Genomic DNA, 13,822 nt, shown 5'->3' with positions numbered 1-13,822 from the left:
ACAGGCATAAATTAAAGTTCCACAGAGATAAAAAAAAAATTAAGCATTTGTGTTAATAGCACTTTATAGGTTAGTGCAGATAAAGAAGGCTCATTCACTAATTTAAGCCAAAGAGCCTGCTCTTAAACCTTACTGCCAGTGACCTACACTTTCATGTACATTGTGAGTGGTTCATACTATGGGACCTGAGATTCAGACTTTGAAATTTATGTGGAGATCTGAGTCTTCAAAAATGTCTTCCAACCAGAGGAAGCATCTGATTCATCCTAACACAGAGACTTCAGGCAGCTGTTGCAAATCTAAAAGTGATCTTCGCCATTTGGCTACAAGATAGTGTCCTTGTGTGCCCTGTAGCTAAAGACAGTGGCTGAAGACAGCATTGTTGGGGAAAGGAATTTTAGCACAAGCTTGCTTCTGTGTCTTATCATAGACACAGTCTTAACCTTGAATGTAATTTCCCTTCATACCCTTTGACTTAACTGTGTTGAGTCTTGAAATTCAACTGCACCTTTTGAAGGAGAAGTCCTAGGTCTGACTGCTGCTCTTGCAGCAGTCACAGCATAGTCAAATAAATAGTAAACATCATAGGCTTATACAGCTGTGTTGTATTATTCTGTATTCATTTAATCTGCATAGACTGTTGGAGCCTGACCTGAGGAAGCCAACAGTCATAGGAGGCATTGAGACTTGATGGAGCAGAATGTTGGGTCTTGTTTTCTGATGAAAGTAGAATTCTGGCATTTGTGCTGAATTCTTGGGAAAGAAAAAATCAGGACAAGGAAACAATAAAGTACAGATTGAAAGGGTGAAGAGAAGGCTGAAAGAAAGAACAAGATGATGAGAAAGAACGCGCACGAGAACATAGTTAATTCAATGCTCTAATCAACTGTGTTCTGTCTGCAGTGTTTTATCATAAGCATCCCTGCATTAGGCTCACCAGCTCAGAGTGCTTAGCAGTATTGCAGGAAATCCTCTGCTTTTTGCTTTCCATTTAAAAAAAATCTCACTGTATCTCATCAGTACAGACAACTTTGTCAATTAAAGCAAAGGAGAAATTATCATATAATTATTATTTATCATAATCAAGAGGTTCATTAGAACAATGAGCAATTGTCATATTATTCTTCAAAGTATTAATGTGAAGAATGAGAAAATAATGACATTTCCTACCTTCCCACTTTTTCTCCTCCTCTTCCCTTGTTGACACACACAGTCTGCATTTTCTGTCAGCTTGTCAGATCAATTTCCCATTCTTGAAAAGTAGCATTTATGCTAAGTGATTGTAATAAAGAACCTTCTTTTTCCAGCTCAATAACTATCTGGACTTGAAGATACCATTCCCCATTGATTTTCATGGGGCTAGATTTTCACAGAAAAACTTCAACAAGCAATGTCCGCTTTGGAAGTACAGCCTTCCTGGGTTCCCTATAGTCAGTGAAAAAATCTGGGCAACTCTAAAGAGAAACTTCAGTCCAGCAAAGATCTCTAGAGATCCCTAGAGAGGTGACATTTTGTTACCTCAAGTTTCGTGGACTGCATCTCAAATTATTAAATCAATGTGGCAGTTTCTTTTTGCAGAAGGTGTAGGAGATTAAATCCTGTCTTCAGTGCTTCTAGACAGAACTGCACTCACTAAACTTCTTAATTTCATCGTACATCACTTTTTTCTTGGCTGGCTTGTAAAACTCTGAAGATTACATAGAAGTCATGCTTGGTGTTGTTTTTTTCTCATTGTTTCTGACGCTCTCCAGCTGCAGCATTAAGCAGCTCAGCACTTTCTGATCTCAGAGCTGGCCTTAGATAATCAGAGCTGGAACCAACAGCAGAAGCAGAGAAAACATAGTTATGCAAGAGTGGAAGGAAACCTTTTTTGGTCATTAAAACCATTCGCTGTTTAAGAACATCAAGACGTCAGTTGCAGTGGGCTCTGAATCATGGCCTCTCCATCAATGTGGAAATGAAGGCTGAGCTGGAAGGGAAGTAGAGAAAATTGTGCCAGCTTTAGTGAAAGCAGTACAGATGTAGTGCTGTATTATCCCTAGCATGCTGCTTGTTTTCTCTGGTACAAATGGAGGATAGCATATTGGTTTGCACTTCATCCCTTTCAGATGGGAGATAAATAAAATGCCTCATTGAATTCTTTACTGGGAGGGAATCTAGGGTTTATCAAATCTTCATCCAGCATCATTTTTACAGGGGAAGAAGTGAAAGGAGACTGTTTTGTTGCAGCCCATTAGCACTACTCAGTATGGTGTGCAAGTCAAACTGGGGTTGTCTCATAAAATGCAGTGTCTCTCCAGTAATCTTGCAATACTTAGCTGTTGAGTATTGCTGTATAAGAATTTTAATATTTCAGGTAGTTAATCATGTTAAATAAACTAGATACATGTTTATCTCTGCAAAATATCCGGCAGGGATATGAACAATCTTTACAAAGCTGCTGTATTCCATCTATTAAGCATAATTACATTAACGCGCATAGTGCATTAGAAGTCTTTCAGGATTAAAGATAAAGTAATGCTAATCTACTTTCCAGAAATATACTGGAAAGTTACTATTAAAATCATAAAGAGAAAGAATCAAGCAGAAGATCCTTTGTATTAAGAAAATATTCCAATGGCATTCTAGTGATGGTGACTATAATTATATGTAGTATATTTACAGTATGGTTTTATGGTAGTTGTTGATAATTCTTGACTTTGGCACTTGTGAGTGTTATTCAGTGTGTGAGAATACAGATCTCTTGTAACTGTTTTCTGAATGCCTATTTATTACCATTAATTTTTTCTTAGCAACTAGATTTGCATTTTTAAGAGGTGACCACAAACTTCTACAGTATTCCAGCACCAGTCTGACTGAGTTCTCCATCTCTAGTCAGAGTTTGCAAAGTTACATGCAAATTTAAGGTGGCCAAAATTTGGAAGAAGTGGGACAGACAAAATATTAAGAAACAAGGAATAAAGACATTTAAAAAGTGAAAGAAAAACAAGAACAATTAAACTGGATCAGAAACCCACCCATATTCAGAAAATTCATTTCGCAGTTCTGTATTGGCTCTCTGAAAATGTAGGGCTATTTGTAACATTTGGATGTTAGTAACTGCTGTTTCCCATCTCTGTACCACTTGCAACTAGCAAATTTATGGTTTTCATTCAAATCCTTCTCTTATCAGATCACAGAATTCAGAAATACATTTCACAAGAAACTACAACATAGTACACTAACTTAATGCTAGCTATGTCTTTGCCTTGTGTACATTTAAAAAATAATTACAAATATATTCTAAAGTGATCCTATATAGTACCCACTGCTTTTAAGCTACAAACATCTTTTATTGTCACTTGGCATTCCCGCAGTGTGTGCTGCAGGAAATAGTTTTGTTCTGGTCTTGAAATAAGAGGTAACAATAGCAGATATGAAACGAATGCATCTCCAACCAGAATTCAAATTCAAACATTATGGAAAGTCAAAGATTTGAAAAATAAAGACAGAAATAGGAAGAAGTTCTGGCTTGGACTATTTGCAAATAAGAGAACTCGTGATTTATTTGTTGCTTTGTTTTTAATTACAGTTGGATTCAGAAGCCAGACTGGTGGGTTTGGGGAGTCACACACAACTCACACCTTAGAAGAGAATTAAGCTGCTGTCTGATAGGAAAATCAGGTAGGCCCCTAGAGATGTTGAAGTGAGAAGATGTATGATATGTTCATGAAGGGAAATAGTAATAACAAAAGAGATTGGAGGAAGCCTTGCTGAAAATGTATAGAAATAGTAAATCCTGTCAAGCTGTTACAGAAATAGAATCACAGGAAATATATGATCTTGTATATGCATTTGAGTCAAAGAGTATTAAAGTCTTTCCATTAATTTCAGTAGGTTTCATATCAGACCTTAAATGTAAATTTATTTTAAATAGGCTAGCATATAGGAGAGTCTGACATACAGTTTTCTCAGTACAGCTCAGGATGATTTCATTGTTTGCAACTGTCAGCAGAAATCTTTGTATAATCCAACCTAAACTTTTTTCTTATTCCTACTACATAATTCTAAGTGTACAGCCACCAGATAAAGTAATGAACTTATGTATTTTAGAAATGTCTACAAATATTCGAATTTTCTTCTTTATAATGACTTTCAGATGAAGTTTCCCACATTTCAGTGCAGTACAAGCACATAGAACTCCTGTGGTACTTTCAAAGTTCCCTGGAAATGAAGTAAACACAGCAGAGATCACTGTGCATTGCCCCAACATTTACCAGAAGTTGGAGCCTGAGTATTTTTCATAGAATCATAGAATCACAGAACCAACAAGGTTGGAAAAGACCAAGATCATCTAGTTCAACCATCCACCTACCACCAACATATCCCCGCTAAACCATGTCCCTTTGTACAACATCTATTAAATGTTTCTTGAACTCTTCCAGGGACAGTGACTCTACCACCTCCTTGGGCAGCCTGTTCCAATGCATCATCACACTTTCGGAGAATAAATTTTTCCTAATATCCAAACTAAACCTCCCCTGGCGCAACCTGGGGCCATTCCTTCTTTTCCTGTCACTAGTTAAGTGAGAGAAGAGGCCAGCCTCCATGTCGTCACGATAAAGATCAGTCTGGTTTATGTCTAAAGCAAGGTTTTGGGAGTAAATATAAGAATATATTTCAAATGAGATTATTTTAAAGTAGATGGCTGTTGCTAATTGTGAGAAATGTCAGTCAACAGTGCTAGATGAGTGCAGCTGAAATAGTCAAATCAGAGGCATAAAAATGAGACCTGTTATACTTCCTCAAACCAACAAATTGAAATATCAAAATTCTTTTTAAGAATTCAAAACAAAGTCAGATTTTTGCTTTTGCAACTTGCCCTTAATTAAACTTCTCCATAATCAAATAGTGAAGAATCAGATCCATATCAATTTATGGCAGTAAGTTTAAACACTCCATCAGTTTAAGAGGAAAATAAAAATTGTTTAGATCATCTGTTTAGATAGACCACTCTGATGAAGAAGAATCTGTATTCTTCCTGGAAGAGGTATCATGGTTCGTAATCACGCTGGTCTAGATTCCATGTAAAGAGGAACCTTCTTATAGCAAACACTAGATCAGGCCTAATGAAAAATTATTTTCTTGAAAAGTTCACCCATTAAAATCCCAAGTCAAGTTGTAGCTATCAAGTGTGCCAGCAGGACTGCTCTGTGTTTTTCAAGACAAGACAGGCTGAAGAGCTGGGCTATGCAACTGGGAAAGTTGAGAGCAAACACTGGCAACTGAACTGACAAGAAATCTTTGTTTTATTCTTTAAAACAAGGCCTCAAGCACTCATCTTATGAGCAGAAGGGAGACAAAAATCAGGCTTCACTATGTAGACATTACACAGAAGAAGAAATTAAACTTTTTACACTAATCAGACTTCTGATTCCTGGCTAGCTTTTAATTTCAATGGAATCTAAAGCTGAGTGAGAGTGAAACCAGAGCATATATTTCACAGCTCAGCATGTTAATGGTCTAAGGACTGGATTTTGTCGATTGCCCTCATATTCACTTGAATTTCATTTGTGAGGATGTGCTATCAGGAAAAAAACTTCAACTCCAAACCTTGCTCATCGGTTATAACTGTAATCATTAAAGCCATACTCAATAACCTAGAATTAGCACTTCTACTTAATCCTACACACCACCGCGGGAGGCAAAGAGGAGAATCGTGTAGTTCTGATGCAGCTAGATAAACACCTATTAAGGATTAATACAGAGGTCAAAATTAGAAATATTTGAACTAAAACTTAAAAGAAGTTTTTAAAAAGCTTTACCTCAAATAAAAATGCTGATACAAGTAAGTGGAAAATAAAATGCTTTGCCTTTGCATTGCCTGTGAATATTTCCTCTGAGCCAATAATCAAGGGCCTAATCTTGTGTGTTCTACAAACTTTCAAGAATTTGGTCTACATTAACAGGCTCTCATTGAGCTTATGTAGAGTTCTTACTCTAATTTAACCCTTACTGTGGCCCTCCAATACACTCAGAACAAAACCTAACATTACTGCATTTAAGAATTATGAAATAATTTCACAGAATTATAGAAAAATAGGTTAGAAGAGACCTCTGTAGGTCTCTAGTCAAACCTCACCAGTGACATTCAGTGAGGAATAATCACTTCCGTCAGTCTTCTTGCAATTTTTTTACTAATGCATCTCAGTATATATTCATTGTCCACTGATGTAGATATACACAGCTGATCTATGTGCACTTTCTGTCTGTAGAATGGAGAGATCCTATCCTGCAGAGCTGCTGCCTAATGAGTTGGGCTTCAGCCTGTACTGATGAATGTCTTACTCTACCCCAGGTACAAGACTTTGCATTTGTTGTTGCGGAATCTCATGGCACTCCCAATAGACTATTTCTCTTGCTTGTTGAGATTCTTGTGAACAACATGCCTACTCTTCTTATGCATCAAGTGTTCCTACCATTTTGGAGTCATCCAGAGGCTGGCTGACTTACCCTCTGTCCCGTCATCCAGATCCTTGATGAAAATACTAGACATCATTAGCTCCAGCAGGTATCAACCTCTGGCACCACTAACTCTTAAACCTGAAACTGTAAACACTTCAAGCTGTAAGATCCAGGCAGTTCTCCAACTCTACTTACAGTCTACCCATCCAGTCCACTTGTCCTCTCTTTGGCCAGCACAGGAAACCCACAGACCTCATTGACTAACTCAGTCATATCATTTTATATTGCTGCCAGATTGGTCAAGCATGATCTTTCAAGGATTGAATCCAAGCTGACTGTTCCTAATCATGATCTAGTCCTTTGAGTGTCTGGAAAGTTATTTTCTTGAGAATTTCATCCAGTCTTCCCAAGTATTGAAAAGAAGCATCAGTTTGTATTTCCCTAAATCCATCTTCTTGTCTATTTTAAAAGAAAGGCCCATTGTTTGCCTGTTTACACTCACTGAGGATCTCCTACCTATTTTGATTTTTAATATTCTCATGTTCATTATCCTCATTTTTAAATTTCAAAATTCCTTTCACTTTGAGCATCCTTATTTCTTGCTGTTAACTTGACTGTTTCTCAGTGTATAACTTGATTTTCTGAGTGAATATTCCATCATTGGATGATTAGTTAGCAATCTCCTCCAAATTTGTGTCATTTTTCTAGGAGGCTTATATTTCATTTGCAAAGCTTTCTTCAGCAGAAAGTAGGTGTATAATGTCCCAGTAGAAAAGTGGTTTGGTAATTTTCCCTTAAAAATATTACATTCCTTCCCTCATCAAATAGTTTAATCTGTATTCTTTCTGCATGTTTGTGTACTAGAATAGGAAGCTAGTACCTCTGGAGAAACTTTGAATGCGTTTTCGGCAAAACAAAGACAAATATTTATAATTTTTAATAATTTGCTTGTCAAATGTTTGTTGTGTGAGTCGTTCTGCAGGAGGGCAGTCCGTAAGGTTGTCTGGGCACATTTTTATATATAGAACCTCAGTTTGGGTTTGGTTACTTCTGAGCTGTCCTCTGATATTTTCAACTGAGTGCTCTTGATAGTCATACATGGAAGGTAGCTGCTGCTTTTGAAGTGAATAGGAGTTTTCCTGCTCATTTCAGTGAGGAGTAAATTCAGGCCTTTAATGAAATTTTGTTAGTTACATCACATCAATCTTCATGGAAGAACCTTAGCTTAGTGATATTTTCCTCATGAATATATCCTTCAGGGACAGTAATTGAAAAAGTGAATTAACTACATTACCTATCACATAATCAGATGGTTTTTTGTAAGGTGGATTTCTGATTGTCTTCCATCACTACAGTAGGGGCCTAAATGAAACTGTTAACATTTCTATCTGCTAATAAGAGCACAGCAAGAGAATTACAAGCAATTCTGAAACAAATATACCCCTACTCTGCTTTTGATCAAACTGTTTTCTCCACTTCTTTCTTAGCTCTATTAATACATGTGTCTCTAGACACCCTAAGCGTTCAGAACAATTTTAGGTACTGAAATAAATTAAATACTCGTAATTTACTCCCCCTCAAGTTGCTGATCCATTGCTTGCCTTCTTTTTCTCGTACTCCTTCTGCTCCTTATATCTGTAGGAAAAATAGTTTTTTTCTTCATTCAGTTCACCAAAGCTGCTGAACAAAGCCTTTTATCCCCACTGGTCCTCTGAAAACATGCCATAGCCTCCTTCCACCTAAGGGAAGAGTTCCTATGTCCCTCCTGAAAACATTCATCTCTTTTTCCTAGTGTATATTAATGAGAAATTTCTGAAGTATAAAGGTATATTAAAAAATGTAACGATTCCTCAGTTATAAAGAACAGGCAAATTCTAATTTTTGCAGATTATAAGGAAATGAACTTCATTTTCTAGTACATGCCTTTACCTACGCTGCAATGGTTTTCATTTTACCACTGGAATTGTAAGTTCTTTCTCCTACTGGAATGACATACTTTGTCCCCAGGAGCATGCTGGGGTGAAGTGCTAAGAAACACTTCAGAGCACTAACCATGAGCAGATAAAGTACTCCATTTTCTAAACAAAAAGGAGTTATAGCCCTTATTAACCTGTACACCTTCTACGGGCAATGGAACAGGATCAAAGCACACATTCCTTAAAAATAATAAATGAATAAATAAATATCTTTTTAACAAAAAGCCACAAAGCAGACTTTCAGCTTAGGAAACAAAGTAGTAGTATCTGGACAATGACTGAAAAGGCATGTTTCAGAGCTCTGTATTTTCTCTCTCATACTCATGAAGGATGCAGGTGACACGTGTTCAGTTTAAAGTCAAATAATAGTTTCTCTTAATTACTAGCACCTTGAACTTTTAAGTAGGACCTCAGCTGAGGCTCTCATGCCTCTAGCAATTCCCAAGGAAAGAAGAACATTTCAAGCTTAGTAAAACACTCTCACAGATGCAATGCAGCAGCTTACAGCTCCCCAGTAATGGCAGTGCGGTAAAAGGAAAATATTATGAAAATAGATACAGACCAAATTAACTCCTGATTTGCTTGCCATGAAATTTCACTAGTCTTATATAGAATGAATCATATACTGAAGGACAGAAACATAGAATTTTGCTGAATGCAGTGATCTCATACCACATAGAAATTGTATCCCTACAGAGCTAGTTTCTCTACACTGGTGAGCAAAAGTATGGGAAGCTGATCCAAGGGTGAAATAGTGTCTTGCCTGTCTCTGTCTTGTTCTTTGTTGACATAGAAGATATATCTGCTCTGTATGGTGCTGGCTGGCTCTTAGCACCTTCAGTCTAGTGCCTAGTGTTCAGTCTAGAGCACCAGATTACAAATCTTCAAGTGTGATCTCCATATGCTGATCATACTGCTATGCCCACTTGTGGATTACTAGATACCATTATCAATGGATGCAAAAATGGTCAACTATTCATGTCAAAACACATTGGAATCTAGTATTAAACAAACAATTATGTATGTTTTTTATTAGGGCACTGAATTAATCCAGTGGGCTCCAGTAGTTTATTTTATACACAGAGATATGGACATTTTGTCCAGTACAAGTGTCCCTGAATCCAAAGAATTCCCATTAAAAACTTTGTAACTTTTTCACAAAATTCACTGTTTCATTCCACTTCCACTTTCCTCATCAAGTAATTCATGTTTTTCCTTTCTGCTGCAGTATTATATAACCAGCCATGTGCAAAAGCTGGATGCAAACCCAGTTTAAGAGCCAAGCTCAACGCAACACAGCAACATTCAGATATCTGTTCAGAGAAAGGTACATATTCTCAATTGGCCAGTTCTCTTTAAAAAGTTACAATATTCAAGTGATATAAGCATATTTTTCCTCACCTCAGATTCTGGAGAGTCGCATACATACCTGTGAAAATCAGGATGGGAATATCTGATACCTACTTCACAGGATTGTGAATAGCATCCAGAAGCACTAGCTCAAGTTTCTAAAACACCTTACTGACATTAACATCAGGTTAAGTAAATCCTTCTTCTCATTAGGACTGATTCCCTTAGTTGGAACGCTTTATACAGTGGAGAATTGGTGACAGATGAGGTCAATGTTTCATCCCAGGTTTTGTACAGCATTTTCACAGGTTGTATTTCCCCTTCAATGAAGGTTGAGAAGGGAAAGAAATTCAGCACTGGACATGTCACTTGGTGGAAGTTCTAAAGACTCATGAAGGAAAACTGCAAAAATGAGCCATCAGATGAATTAATGATCTTAACAATTTCAGCACAGCAAACCTCTACAAATACAGTGGACACTTGTACAGGTCTTAAAACAGTACCAATAGCAAAATAGGAGGAAAGATAAAGTTGTCTACATCCTTCTTTGGAGACAATTTCCAGTTCCTGAGTGACTATCTGCTGAGATCAGGAACAGACACATCGTCCTAGAAGGCAGAAAAATATGTATTCCAGTTCTATTACCAAAGGACTCCCAAAAATCCAGAGGGTGTATTACCACCAAGCTGGTATCTGAATGTAGTAAATGAAGTTACTCAGACTTATCTGTACCACTATGCACATTTCTTATTCCAGACACTGATACTACCTTGAATGAGCAGATTAAAATTAATCAAGAAGCTCAGACAGCTGGAGCAAAGGACTCAGGGAAATGTGAGGAATATAAACATCAGGAAAATTATCTTGGTCAGTTCTTTTAGTGAGGAGACAAGCTCATGAAGGGACAAAAATTAACCCAGCTGCTCAGATGGTATAAAATGGGATAGACTTTGGTGTCTTGACCACAGAACGATGTTCCATGAGCTAGTGGTTAGAGAAGTTCCATCTCCTGAAGAAAAAGGAAGAGCACCTTTATTTATAAACTTACTTCTGGAGGATTTTAGCTGCCTTTGAAAAGAAGGATGAAACTTTTAGCTATGTGTAAATTCCAGTGGCTTTGAAAAGAACTTGAAATAAAAGTCATGCATAGAGCCAGTTCATGTAAAGATCATAAAAGGGATGAGGTGAATGAGTGAGTCAATCCACTTAACAGGCTAGGTTTAATTTCCCTTTTTTTTTTTTTTTTTGTATTAGCATAGACATCTTTCTAGATGATCAAGATAATATGTTAACTTGCATAAGGAGGGCTTGAAGATGTTGCTGACATAATAGATTTTTTGAGTGCGTATGCAGCCACATTATATACAGGGAGGGTTTTGATACAAGTGTCCAGAGAAGGGTGGAAGAGAAAGGAACGAGGTGCTAACACAGTGGGGATTTATAGTAGGTCATCGAACTAGAAGGATCAATAAATGAATTCTCTTATGAGTAATTAGAAGAATCACTTGGATTGCAGGAACTGTTGATCATGAAGGTCTTCAAGGAATTTTGTAGAAAAAAATATGTCCTTTCTCTGTCCTTCAGACAAAGCACACAGGTGTGTGCATGCATACAGAAGTCCAGATGAAATGTGAGTATCATAACAGCTGTTCTTACAAGAAGGAAACATAGACAAAATACAAATCAAAGCATTGACGATAACTGTTGAAGGAAATAGAGGCTAACTCTGGAAGCCAAGAAACAAAGTTATGCAACTAGTTTGAAATAGCAGTGATAATAAGTTAATCTGTAAGCATATTAGTAATAAGAGGAAGAGCTGGAAGAGTCTTGGCCTGCTTCTCAACAGGGAGGAAATACACTTATAGATGATGCTGAGTAAGATAACCAGCATTTTATGCATCTTTTTCTTAGGCTTTCACTGGAAAGTCCTGTGGTCAACAAGGGTCTATCACTGATGAAACCAAGAAGGATCGTAGTCTATACTTGTTAAGTTATACATACTACAGAATACATAAAGTTAGATGTTTTAAAGTAAATTAGACCCAAAGAATGCATTAAAGGACTGGTCAAGACAACATCAAATCCACGTGAGAATTCATGGAGAATGATGGAGATTCTAGCAAACTGGAAAGAGTTAAGGCTGGTGCCAACATGAAAGATGCTGGGCAGGAAAAGGAAGAGAAAATGGTGAATTATAAACCATTCACCTTAAACTACGGAAAAGAATAAAACTTGTTTTAGGGACCAGAAAACATAAGATGCCAAGAGATGTCAAAATAGGTTTGTCAACAGCACTCTGCATCAAGCCAATCTAACTTCATTCCATGGTAGATTAATTCAGGCTAGGGCAAGTCATGTGTTTTGACTTTATTAAGACATTATATTGTCTGCCACAGTATTCTAATATGGAAGCAGTGAAACTTGGTGTAGAATAAATTATCTACCTATGGTTATAAAATTATTTATAAAGTGTGTCAAAGAATTATCAGTGGTTCACTGCCAGTATAGAAGGATTTCTCAAGTCAGGACTGTATAGCGTCCACTTCTGTCTTCTGATGAACTTATGTCCTAAGTGATAGAATAAACTGGACCTATAAAGTATGATAGTATGACAGAGAATAAGATTAGCATTCAAAATGGTCTTCAAAAAATGAATGAATGGACTGAAAGACTAGATTCCAATTCAAAGCAACAAGCACGGTTGGTTTAAAAAAAACAACAGCAACAATATAGGCCTGGAAACAAACAGAGATCATACCTTTCCCAAACAATTTAGATCTTCCAAATTCCATCCTAAACTATATAGTTCACTTGTACTATAGGAAATTAAGCACAAGATAAGCCCAATTCTGAGAGCAAGCAACTACCAGCTAGCTTTGATCTTGCCTGGTGACTTTTTAACATTCTTTCGTATGGTTTGTTATCACAGAATCCTTGCTTTAAAGCACTTCAGAGTTGTTTTACATTGCTTTTAGCCAAATGCCTCTTCAAGGTGTTCAGTAGTTCAGAAATGCTGTTTTATCAGGTTGCCTGTAAATTACAACAGACTGGTTATGTGTGCCAGAAGCATCCTGTCCTGTGAACGGATGTTGGGAAAGGATGAAGCATGCTTGGCTGCCTCACTGAGACATTTGGAGGAGGAGGAGGTGAGAGGAGGCCTTTTACAAGAAAGGCTCCAGAACACTGGCTGAGTCACCCTGGACTCGAGACCCTAGAAGCAGCTATGACTGGGAGGAGTCCTGATACCAGTACTGAAATGTCATTGTCTTGAAGTCCATGCAACATGTGGGCTGCATAGAACAGACTGGGAAAAGCATCAGCTCACAAAACCATGTTCTTATAAAAGATGTTTAAAATCCATGTTGTTTTCTATCATGTATTGAAGAAATTGATTGTTCCTTTCTCATTTTTCAGTGGCAATCACAAAAAACAGATGTTACACTTGGTTAATTTTTATCACTGGCATCTAGCTCCTGGCAAAATTAAAGTAACTCATCTGGTATCTTTGGAACAGTTGGGCAGTGGAGCTGCTTCCTTTATTATGCAATACCTTTCTGAATAATCTTTGAACCTAAGATTTTGTTGCTTTGTAATCCATGTTTTGGCACTCTTCTGTCCCACTCCCCCCTACTCAGTTGTGGTATTCCCCAATCCTTGTAGAATCTAGCCTGTTTACCTATCACACAATAAGCTTTGAGGATAAATAGATGTAAAATCCATGACATTTATGACACCCATTTAACTTCCTCCTCAAAAGAAAGGATGTTTTCAGGGTTATCTTTACAATTCACTTTCTTACTGTCTTTTTGAATTCAAGCTCCAGCAGCAAAGCAGGACAAATACACTTCAGCATCCTATTCACCTGCATAACTAACATAAATGAATAATTTTATGTAGCACTGACTGCTTCTGACATTAGACATAATTTAGAAGTAAAAACATCAATCATTGACAAAAATATTATTTTAAGAATGAGTGTAATTAATTCCAGCATTGAAAAGCCACAGTTCTTTTGCTAGGAGTTGCTAGTGATGACTTTGGGGGGAAAAAAA

This window comes from Numida meleagris, chromosome 1, assembly GCF_002078875.1.
Source record: "Numida meleagris isolate 19003 breed g44 Domestic line chromosome 1, NumMel1.0, whole genome shotgun sequence".
NCBI lineage: Eukaryota > Metazoa > Chordata > Aves > Galliformes > Numididae > Numida > Numida meleagris.
The sequence above is the reverse complement of the archived record's forward strand: the minus strand, read 5'-3'. Positions refer to the sequence as shown.